Raw genomic sequence first — 12,131 nt, 5'->3', positions numbered from 1 at the left:
AAGGAGTAACTGTGATCAAGGTGCGACACATAAAGAAGTCCTAGGGCACTGAAATAGTCTATATCTTGACTAGGCTGCGGGCACACAGATGTTTTTATAAATATTGATGGAATTGTAAATAGATGTTTTCTGTATTCTTTACTTACTAATTTCAAAAAAGAAAGAAATCAAATCAGACTAGAAAGGACCTTCTTAAACAAAATAGCTAAATGAAAAGAACAATTAGACCATTTTCTATAGGACATGAACAATTAGTAACACCGAAAGAGGATTTCTGTATAATTAACTAAATCTTTAGGGTAGCGAGCCAAATCCGGCACTCTAGCACTACATGACTTCATGAGTGCCCAATTTAGATCTGTAACACCAAAACAGGGGAGGATTTTATCCTTAAATCCTCTTACGTGTTTAACAATTATTGCAGTTTCAACCTCTGACCTACCTGGCATTATAAAGCCCAAATGAAATGCAAATGTTTCTATCAGAGAAAGGAGAAACTCTAAATCTAGCCTTGTAAATTAGTTGTCTAGGGATCATGAAAGCTGAACTCTTCCAAACTTTAATCTCTACTATTAATGTGATACACCAATGTAATCTTAAATATTAATGCCGTGTGTAAGTTGGAAAGTGAAACTCCACTGGGGGGGAAAATTACAACTCATTAATACATAACAACTTATTAACTGTAAAGAATCAACCATCAGGCCGAGCACGGTAGCTCATGCCTGTAATCCCAGCACTTTGAGAGGCCGAGGCAGGCAGATCACTTTAGGTCAGGAGTTTGAGACCAGCCTGGCCAACATGGTAAAACCCCATCTCTACTAAAAATACAAAAATTAGCCAGGCATGGTGGTGGATACCCGTAGTCCCAGATGTCCAGGAGGTTGAGGCAGGAGAATCGCTTAAACCCAGGAGGCAGAGGTTGCAGTGAGCCGAGATTGCACCATTGCACTCCAGCCTGGGCAACAGAGTGAGACTCCGTCTCAAGGAAAAAAAAAAAAAAAAATCAACCATCAGCTACTCTAACCTACTTAATAAAAGGCGATCCCATCGTGCATCATTCATCTATCTGGCACTTTCTTTCATTTGCCCCTTCTATATCATACTTTGGGGGACCACCACCTCCAGAAAAAGATGGACTAAGTAGTAACAGCCTAGCCCTCTCACCATACACAACTAGAAAACTGAACACAACACATAAAACACTTTTTCAGGCACTGAACAGTGTGTCATACTGGAACGTGGTCCTTGAGAGGGAAGACAAATGAGGTGTGCCCCATGACACAGGAGCTTTCTGCATGGAGACAGGGGCCCATGCAGACCGTGACAGTCACTGAGCTGAGGAGAGAGATCTGAGTTCATGATGGCCAGAGCAGCCAGCACGAGAGCGGCAGAGTAACAAGGAGGAGACAGCCACATGGAGGAGGCAGAAACAGAGCTGGGCCCCTTGAGTCCCTGGCTGAATGCAAGGCAGGGCGTGCTGCTGGTGAGACTCCAGGAGGCCAGGCAAAGAGCAGCCACAGGGGAAGGAGAAGCGGAGCAGGGTGAGAAACATTCAAGCTCCAACGAGGGAGAATGAAGGGACCTCATGAATCACCCACAACCCTCAGCGGAGACTCAGAAAGGCCACAACGTTAGGCACAGGGTAAACTAGACCAAAAGTAAAGGCTTCTCTAGACTACGGGTCAACAAATTTCCTGCTGTAAAGGGGCAGATAATAAATATTTTAGGCTTTGTGGGACATACAGATTTTGCCTCAACTTCTCAACTTTACCACTGTCACATGAAATCAACATAGACCATCCACAAATAATGGGAATGTGTTCCGAAAGACTTTATTTATAAAAACAAGCAGGGGGCCATAGTTTTCCAATCCTGACCTAGACCTGCTTTTATTTATTTATTTATTCATTCATTCATTCATTCATTCATCTTTTTGAGACAGAGTCTCGCTCTGTTGCCCAGGCTGGAGTACAATGGCGCAATCTCGGCTCACAGCAACCTCCACCTCCTAGGTTCAAGCGATTCTCCTGCCTCAGACTCCCAAAGTGCTGGGATTACAAGCGTGAGCCACCACGCCTGGTCTAGACCTGTTTTTAAAAGACAGAAAACAAACCCTGTAAGAAGGCAGCTGATCCACAAGTAAACTAACTTCCTGCCAGAACAAAACTCAACACTGTTTAAATGCAGAAAACAAAACGCAGATGCTCAACAACATAACCCTCCCTGTGTCCAGCATCCAATCAGAAATTACTAGAGGTAAGAAAAAGCAGGAAAGCCTGATCCACAACCACAAGAAAATCAGTCCATCTAGACCCAAAAATGAGAGTGATGAGGAAATAACACACAAGATTTTTAAAACAATATTACAAATTTGTTCAAGGATTTAAAAGAAACCATGAATACGAAGAAAGAAACCCAAATGGAACTTCTAGAGAAAAAAAAACAGCATCTGAAATTTTGAAATACATCAGATGAGTTGGCTTAAAAGCATGGTAGGGCTGGGCACTGCGGCTCACACCTGTAATCCTGACACCATGGGAGGTCACTTGAGCCCAGGAGTTCAAGACCAGCCTGGGCAACATAGCGAGATCCTCCTGTCTCTGTAACAATAAAATAAAAAGCATGTTAGATACTATAGAACAACAGATGGGAGAACGTGAAGACATTACAACAGAAACAATTCAACTGAATCACAGAGGAAAAAAAGATGGAGGGAATGGGGATCCTCAGTGGGACAATATCTAGCATCTAAAATAAATGTAAATAAAGCTTTGGAAGATTGAGGAGGAACAAGGGGAGAGATAGGAAAACTGGAAAAATAATGGCAGTACATTTTCCAAAATTTTGGTGAAAAGTATAATCCTACAGACCCAAGAATGTCAACAAACTACAAGCAGGCTAATCACAAAGAAAACTACACCAAGGTACATTGTAATCAAACTGCTAAATTCCAATGACAAAAACATCTTTAAAGTAGCTGGAGGAGAAAAAGAATATTACACACTAGAGAACAAAAGTAAGACCGACAGCAGACTTCAGGAACAAGGCAAGCCTGAGACAACAGAACATCCTTAAAGTGCTGGGAGCATAAAGGTGAAATAAGGGACATCCTCAGACAAACAAAAGCTGAGAAAATGTGTGGTCAAAATACCAGTACTATAAGCAAAGTTAAAGTTCTTCAGACTGAAGGAAAATATACTAGATTCAAGCTCAGAGCTATAAAAGGAATGAAGCCTAGAAACAGAAATATGTGGGCCGGGTACAGTGGCTCATTCCTGTAATCCCAGCACTTTGGGAGGCTAAGGCAGGCAGACTGCTTGAGGCCAGGAGTTCGAGACCAGCCTGGTCAACATGGCAAGATCCCATCTCTACTAAAAATACAAAAAAATTAGCCAGGCATAGTAGTGCATGCCTGTAGTCCCATCTTCTTGGGAGGCTGAGGCACGAACATTACTTGAACCCGGGAGGCGGACGCTGCAGTGAGCCAAGATCACACCACTGAACTCCAGACCAGGCAACAGAGTAAAACAGTCTTAGAAAAAAAAGAAAAAATAAATAGAAATATGTGGGCTAATATAAAAGATATTCTTATTTTTAAATTTATTTCTAAGATAATGGACTTTTATTTATTTATTTTTTTGATACAGAGTCTCACTCTGTCACCCAGGCTGGAGTGCAGTGGCGCGATCTCAGCTCACTGCAACCTCCACTTCCCGGGTTCAAGCAATTCTCCTGCCTCAGCCTCCCAAGTAGCTGGGATTATAGGCGCCCACCACCACGCCTGGCTAATTTTTTTGTATTTTTAGTAGAGACAGGGTTCACCATGTTGACCAGGCTGGTCTTGAAATCCTGACCTCGTGATCCATCCACCTCGGCCTCCCAAAGTGCTGGGATTACAGGCATGAGCCATCGCACCCAGCCGGACTTTTTAAAAATAATAACAATGTACTATGGGGTTTAAAATGTGTAGAAATAAAATGTATGACATTAATAGCAAAAGGATGGGGGACAGGAGTACACCCTTCTTCTATAAGGTTCTTATATTACATGTGAAGTGGCATAATATCATTTGAAGGTACACTGTGATAACTTAAAGATGTAATATTGAAAATCTTAGAACCACCACCAAAAAAAAAAAGGTATAGGTTGGGCATGGTGGCTCATGCCTGTAATCCCAGTACTTCCAGAGGCTGAGGCAGGTGGATCACTTGAGGTCAGGAGTTCAAGACCAGCCTGGCCAACATGGTGAAACCCTGTCTGTACTAAAAATACTAAAATTAGCCAGACATGGTGGCATGCATCTGTAATTCCAGCTACTCAAGAGGCTGAGGCATGAGAATTGCTTGAGCCTGGGGGACAGAGGTTGCAGTGAGCTGAGATCATGCCATTGCACTCCAGCCTGGGTGATGGAGTATGACTCTGTCTCAAAAAAAAAAAAAAAAAAAGAGGTATAGCTAATAAGCCAATAGAGAACATATCATAAGGGTAATCTTTTGTTGTTGTTGTTTAAACTAACACTAAAATAATCATGCAGAAGGTTTTTAAAATTAACTACAGGAAAATATACATTCTTTTTTTTTTTTTTGAGACGGAGTCTCGCTCTGTTGCCCACGCTGGAGTGCAGTGGCGCGGTCTTGGCTCACTGCAAGCTCCGCCTCCCAGGTTCACGCCATTCTCCTGCCTCAGCCTCCCGAGTATCTGGGACTACAGGTGCCCGCCACCGCGCCCGGCTAATTTTTTTTTTGTATTTTTAGTAGAGACGGGGTTTCACCGTATTAGCCAGGATGGTCTCGATCTCCTGACCTCATGATCCGCCCGCCTTGGCCTCCCTAAAAGCTGGGATTACAGGCGTGAGCTACCGCGCCCAGCCAGGAAAATATACATTCTTATAATTCTACCTACCCCTACCTCCCATCCCTGTGTATAAGTGTATACTTTCCATAAATTTTTTACATAATTATTTTATTTATGTGTACATATACCTTTTTAAAAACACAAATAGGTTCACACCATAAAATCTGTTCTGTGCCTTGTTTTGCATTGTTTTTACTTAGTAACATATCTGGGAAACCTTTCCATAACAGCACATACTGAGTTACCACGCTATCTCTACTTGCTGCACAGAAGCTGACCACGGCATGAGGCAGGCACCAAACACTGGGCTCTTAACTACAGTCAAGCAGTCCCAGGGAATTTCCCAATATTATCCTGTTTAATCCCTACAGCCGCGCTATGCAGGAGGAGTCTTAGACCCACTTGATTGATGAAAACACTCAGACTCAGACCAGGAGCTGACAGCTAGAGAGCCGTGGAACCAGCTTGGAGAAAGGTTAGTGGGACTCCAAATCCCATGCTCTTAGATAAAAACTACGTTGCCTCTTCAATTCTTCAAGTCCATCGAAGTTGTCTGACTTTACATAAGGAGGGACTTTAAACCAATGAGAAACTGCCAGAAAGGCTGCACTCAAAACTAAGCAAGAGCAGTGTAGAAACCAGGCGCCAAAGCTGTCCCAGCGCTAGATGCAGCTCCTGGCTCACCGCTTAACAACCAAAGAATTTGGTAAGGTTGGCTGTGCTCTCCAAATAGCCTCAGATTACTCAACTGTAACAAAATATGCCTGCTAGGGCCTTTGTCAGGATTAGGGAAATTAATCCACGTTTTAAAATGTTTGCAAATTATAAAGAGATACAAAGTACAGAGCGAGACAGCTCCCACACCCATGCCTCCCTCCACCTCCCAGCCCTGGGGCTCTACCCTCTCCACAGCAGTGCCCACCTCCCTCCACCTCCCAGTCCTGGGGCTCTACGCCCTCCACAGGCAGTGCCTCTTCCTTCACCACATTCTCCCCTGCCTTGACTCTCCCCTGCACTGGCTCCTTCTCAAAGAAAACATTGTTTTACTGTGGCCTCCTTCAGTCACCAGCCCACCTTGCTCCTCCTACACCCCCCGTGGTGTGTGACCACCATCTCCCCTTCCCTTTGCCTTCTTAACAATTATTCCACAGCAATTCAGCTTCTACCAAGCTCCTTATTCCACCAAACCTCACAAAGTCATTGATGGCATTGGCGCAGTCATCCAACAGTTACAAAAAGACTCTCCCATGTAACACACACTTCCTAGTATTATCTGTACAAGTCTCAAGGGTAAGGACAAAACTTTCAAGATAACATGCATTCCAGGCATTGGCAAGCATGGGGAGGAACTGGGGCTCTCGCACAAAGCTAGAAATCCTTCTACCATAAACACACGCATGCTTCTGTTCACTGCAGCACTACTCACAATAGCAAAGACATGGAACCAACCTACATGTCCATCAATGACAGATCAGATAAGAAAATGTGGTACACACCAGAGATCAACATATTAAAAAAAAAAAAGAAAAGGTGGTGCATATAGGCTATGGAATACTATGCAGCCACACAAAAAAATAAGATAATGTCCTTTGTGGGAACATGGAGGCCATTATCCTTAGCAAACTAACACAGGAACAGAAAACCAAACACAGTATGTTCTCACTTATAAGTGGGAGCTAAATAAAGAGAACACGCAAACACAAAGAAGGGAACAACATACACTGGGGCCTACTTGAGGGTAGATGGTGGGAGGGGGGAGAGGATCTGAAAAAAAAAGCTATTGGGTACTAGACTTAATACCTGGCTGACAAAACAATCTGTACACAAACCGCTGTGACATGAGTTCACTTATATAACAACCTGCACATCCGAAAAAAAAAAGCTATTGGGTACTAGGCTTAATACCTGGCTGACAAAACAATCTGTACACAAACCGCTGTGACATGAGTTCACCTATATAACAAACCTGCACATGTACCCCTAAACCTAAAAGTTGTTTTAATATGAAAAAATAAAATAAAATAAGAAGGGTGTGGCGGTATCTCCTAGAGCTGAACATTTGTATTCTCTATCTCCCAGCAATTCCACTCTTAGGAATCAACACCAGAGACATATTAGATACATGTTCCCGAAAAGACATGTGAGCTATGGTCCCAGCACTTTGGGAGGCTGAGGCAGGCGGATCGCAAGATCAGGAGATCGAGACCATCCTTGCTAACATGGTAAAACCCCGTCTCTACTAAAACTACAAAAAAATTAGCCGAGCGTGGTGGCAGGCACCTGTAGTTCCAGCTACTTGGGAGGCTGAGGCAGGAAAATGGCATGAACTCGGGAGGCGGAGCTTGCAGTGAACCGAGATCGCGCCACTGCACTCCAACCTGGGCAACACAGGGAGACTCCGTCTCCAAAAAAAAAAAAGAAAAGACATGTGAGAGAATATTCCCCGCAGCACAATTTTAATAGCCTAAATGCTAGAAACCACCCAAATGTCCATCAGCAGGTGAGGTAACTGCGGTCCAAGGGGGTGAATGAGCATGGCTACTAGAGCAGCATGGATGAAGCTCACAGACAATGCTGAGCGAGAGAAACCAAAAGCAAAAGTACGGTCACACAACCCTAGACATCAGGAGTGCAGCTTCCTGGGGAGGGGTGGGCAGCGACTGGGGGCACAGAAGATCTTCAGGGCGGGGCTGTTCTGTTTCTGGATCTGATTGTGAGAGTGTTCACTTTGTGGCAACTCATCCAGCAATTAAGATGCTCTGGGCATCCTTAGGCAACATAGTTGCTTAGGGACATTTAAGTGAGACTCTTCTTTGCAACCAAAAGAACCTGACTAAAACAAATATCTTGATTTCAAAACAAAAAAAGAAAACAGAACTTTAAGTATCTCCCTTATTTTTTATTTATTTATTTTTTTTTTTTTCGGAGACGTAGTCTCACTGTGTTGCCCAGGCTGAAGTGCAGTGGCGCAACCTCGGCTCACAACAACCTCCGCCTCCCAGGTTCAAGTGAGTCTCCAACCCCCGCCTCCCAGGTTCAAGAGATTCTCCAACCTCCGCCTCCCGGGTTCAAGCAATTCTCCAGCCTCAGCCTCCAAAGCAGCTGGGACTACAGGTGGCCGCCACCACACCCGGCTAATTTTTGTATTTTTAGTAGAGATGGGGTTTCACTATGTTGGCCAGGGTGTTCTCGAACTCCTGACCTCGTGATCCGCCCACCTCAGCCTCCTCAGCTATGATGGCACCACTGCACTCCAGCCTGTTACAGAGCAAGGCCCCATCTCAAAAAAAAAACTCTTAGGGAAAACATTCATGCCTGCTGACCCAGTAAAAACACATCTTGGTGAAAAGAGCTGTGTGTATGAAGTAAAAGGCTGCACAGTGGTTCTCTGGAGCTGGAGCCCTGAGGCCAAACTGTGGGTCTGACCCAGGCTCTGCCACCTGCCAAGCCAGACCAGCAATAGACCAGAAACCACGGAAATGGCCCACTATTGATGCAGGATGGTAGCCCACCTGATGAAGCCACATGTGCCAACATGAAGCATCTTCAGGACATTGGCAACAAGGCAGGTGACGGTCACACCTAGCTGAAAACTAAATCTGGACCTTAGCAAGTACTTACAGAAAATGCAGGAAAAATCTGATTTAACTTTTTGACAGTACTTTTGTTTTGATATATCTTTAAACTGCTTGTCCAATCAACTTTGTTTTTTGTTTTTTGTTTTGAGACAGAGTCTTGCTCTGCTGCCCAAGCTGGAGTGCAGTGGCACAATCTCGGCTCACTGCAACCTCTGCCTCCCAGGTTCAAGCGATTCTCCTGCCTAGGCCTCCTGAGTAGCTGGGATTACAGGTGTGCACCACCACGCCCAGGTAATTTCTGTATTTTTAGTAGAGATGGGGTTTCGCCATGTTGGCCAGGCTGGTCTCGAACTCCTGATCTCAAGTGATCCGCCCACCTCAGCCTCCCAAAGTGCTGGGATTATAGGCATGAGCCACTGCTCCCGGCCTTGTCTGATCTACTTTTAAGGATAAAACAAAAAGCTCTCCAAGAAAACATCAAACTAAAAGAAGCTCACTGTGTACTGGGGAGGCTGTCATGACCACCCAGCCCCCAAGCAGGGGAGTGAGGGGAAGCAGGGGTAAACGAAGGCCAGACACTGAGGGGCACAAGATTAGCCATCGTTTTAGGCAACAATTTCAACATATCCCACCAAAACATTCCGTAAGTTTTCACAAGCAAACACGTGTTCTTTGGCTTTCCAAATGCCTGGTGTATCTTGTTTTTCTCTCCTACATCCAGCTAGGAGGCTGCGTGTCACCCTGCATCCTCCTGCACCCAAGCAGTCACCAAGGGTCTCAATTCTGCTTCCAGGGGCTCTTGGGGCTGCCGGGCCTGTCACTCCCAGCCCAAGCCGCCACCAGATCCTCATCTCCTCCTACTCTCAAGAGACTCCCCACCCCACACCATGCTCCTCCCTAACACACACATATACTCACAAATACACACGCACTGACACATAAATATATACGCATAAACATGTACACACATACATACATACAAACACACATGCATACACATAAGCACATGTACACAATCACACATACACACATACAGACTCACACACGCACACATTCACATACATACTTACATGTATACAGTCTCTCGCACATACATATTCACAAATACAGTCACACACAAACACACGTACACACTCAGACACATATACACATTCTCACACACCCCAGTCTGCAGCCACAGGGATCTCTGTAAAATGCCATCCGGGTGCGGTGGCTCATATCTATAATCCCAGCACTTCGGAGGCCGAGGTGGTGAATCACTCGAGCCCAGGAGTTCAAACCAGCCTGGGCAACATGTGAAACCCTGTTTCTACAAAAAAACACAAAAATTAGCCAGGCATGGTGGCACATGCCTGTAGTCCCAGCTACTCAGAACGCTGAGGCAGGAGAATCACCCGAGACCAGGGAGGTCGAGGCTGCAGTAAGCGGTGACTGTGCCACTGCACTCCAGCCTGAGTGACACAGTGAGATCCTGTCTCAAAAAAAATTAAAAATAAAAATAAAATAAAATGCCATTCTGGGGCTGGGCACGGTGGCTCACGCCTGTAATCCCAGCACTTTGGGAGGCCGAGGCCGACGGATCACGAGGTCAGGAGTTCGAGACCAGCCTGGCCAATATGGTGAAACCCCATCTCTACTAAAAATATATATATATATATATATATATATATATATATACACATATATATATATATATATGTAATTAGCCGGGTGTGCTGTCATGTGCCTGTAATCACAGCTACTCAGGAGGCTGAGGCAGGAGAATTGCTTGAACCCGGGAGGCGGAGGTTGCAGTGAGCCGAGATCACGCCACTGCACTCCAGCCTGGGCGACAGAGTGAGACTCTGTTTCAAAAATAAAATAAAATGCCATTCTGAACATGTCACCACCCTGCTTTAAAAGCTTTCTTATTTGTCCTTAAGATAAAATCCAAATTCCTGTGGCTTTATAAGCCGGTTAGGATCTGTCCTGTCCAGCCTCCCGATTCACAGATCTCTCAGTTCTTCTCTTCTCAGGGTCTCTGCTCCCTTCCTTGACTCAACAAACAGTTATTGATCACCTATTGACTGCCAGTCGCCCCGGGAACAGCCTCGGACTCAGCAGTGAACACAGAGTCCCTGTTCTCTATACAACATCCTAGTGGGGAGACAAAACAAACACGTAGCCAAGTGCTGGGGAGTGGCAGTGTGGGAAGCGAATGACAGGCACAGAGCACCAGGCGGGCATCAGGCGGCTCCCACAGCATGAGGGAAGGCCCCTCACAGGAGGCCCCCAACGGCATTTCCCTGAAGACCCCGCTCACTCACCTCCCAGCTCCTGCACGTCCCCGTTCCTCCGGCTGAACCTTCCACCCTCTCCCTTCCATTCTGTTTCAGCTACTGGCTTAGAGCTCCCACCTCCAGAAGGCCTTTCTCCGTCCGGCCCATCCAGCCACCACCACCTCACACCCTGCCTCCTGCACTGCCATCCATCTGCCCTGATAGACTGGAAAACGCCTTCAGTGCAGGAATTATTCCCCACGGTATCTGCAGCACTTAGCCCAGTGCCCGGCACAGAGAAGGGGCTTGATGATAGTAGCTGAATGACTAAATTCTATAAATCAGTCATTTGTGAATTCACTATCCATCCTCCGCCCTGCTTCCCCAACCACTCCACCTGAGCACACAGATCTTCGTCTCAGCCACCATGGACTCCATAGCCCATCCAGCTAGGGGCTCAGCCAAGTCTCTGGTGCAGAACAGACAACACCTCAATGGCCAGCAGCAGAATTCCTGAAATCGCTACCTTGTTACTCAAGGGCAGATCATGGCTGCACTGAGCTTTTTACTCAGCTGCGTGTAAGGATGTTGTTTTTCTCTAAGATGTAAATTCCTACAGGCCCATGACCATGTCTTGCATCCCCTTCACCCCATGCACCCAACGTGCAGTGCCATCTACGTAAAACAACAGTGATTGCCCACAAAACACTGACTAGTGCTGACACTGATTTTCAGACAGCATGAGCCGATTGCTCAGATAGCTGGGGTCTGTGCATTTCACCATATGTAACGTTTACCTCAGAAAACAATGAAGTCAACCACTTGTAGCATTTGCTTTCCCAAGTGGTCAGGGTTAGCCATTCCGAGGCTCCCTTCTGTGCATTCCAGCTTCGAGCCCATGATTAAATGAGGACAATGGAGCTGGTTTCCCATGGCTGGGGAGGGAGTGGCAGCAGGCAAAGTGGGAAGGGCAGAACACATCATGGTGAGGAGCTGGACTGCAGCTCTCTCTACACATCCATGGTTCCAGCATACACAGAGAAACAGAGGTAAACAAGACACAGACAGCGCCATCCTCTCTCTCCTGCTCAGAGGGCCAACCAACAGGAGACACATGCCACACCAACGGCAAAGCACACAGCCCAACTCTAAATGCACATGTTCTTGGCTTCTCAATGCCATTCCCCACTAACAGGAACCAGGCTCCTTGGAGAAAAGGTTAATTCCAGGACTGAGGCAGGGAGGGCACAGAGTGAGCTTGGGCCCTCTGGTTGTGCTGGAAATTCAGGACGTGCTCCTAAACAGGTATGGCAAAAGGGCAGCATCAGTCAGGAGGCGGCCACTCAGCAAGAAAGGGCTTGATGGTAATGGATCAAATGAGCATGACAGTACTGGGACAAGGCACTGTGTGTGTTCCTGATGGGATTCACTGACAAAG

The 12,131-nt window shown here is 45.9% G+C and overlaps 1 protein-coding gene across 1 annotated transcript in view; it reads right to left on the bottom strand.

Moving 5' to 3' along the window:
• The window catches only part of LOC116463797 (regulatory-associated protein of mTOR-like), a 193,075-nt gene that overhangs the window by 167,570 nt on the left and 13,374 nt on the right, over positions 1-12,131 (bottom strand). The gene's annotated exons all lie outside the window — the stretch shown is intronic.

Source organism: Hylobates moloch, unplaced genomic scaffold (genome assembly GCF_009828535.3).
Source record: "Hylobates moloch isolate HMO894 unplaced genomic scaffold, HMol_V3 SCAFFOLD_65, whole genome shotgun sequence".
In the NCBI taxonomy this organism is placed as follows: Eukaryota; Metazoa; Chordata; class Mammalia; order Primates; family Hylobatidae; genus Hylobates; species Hylobates moloch.
This window is presented reverse-complemented; position numbering and strand designations above follow the sequence as displayed.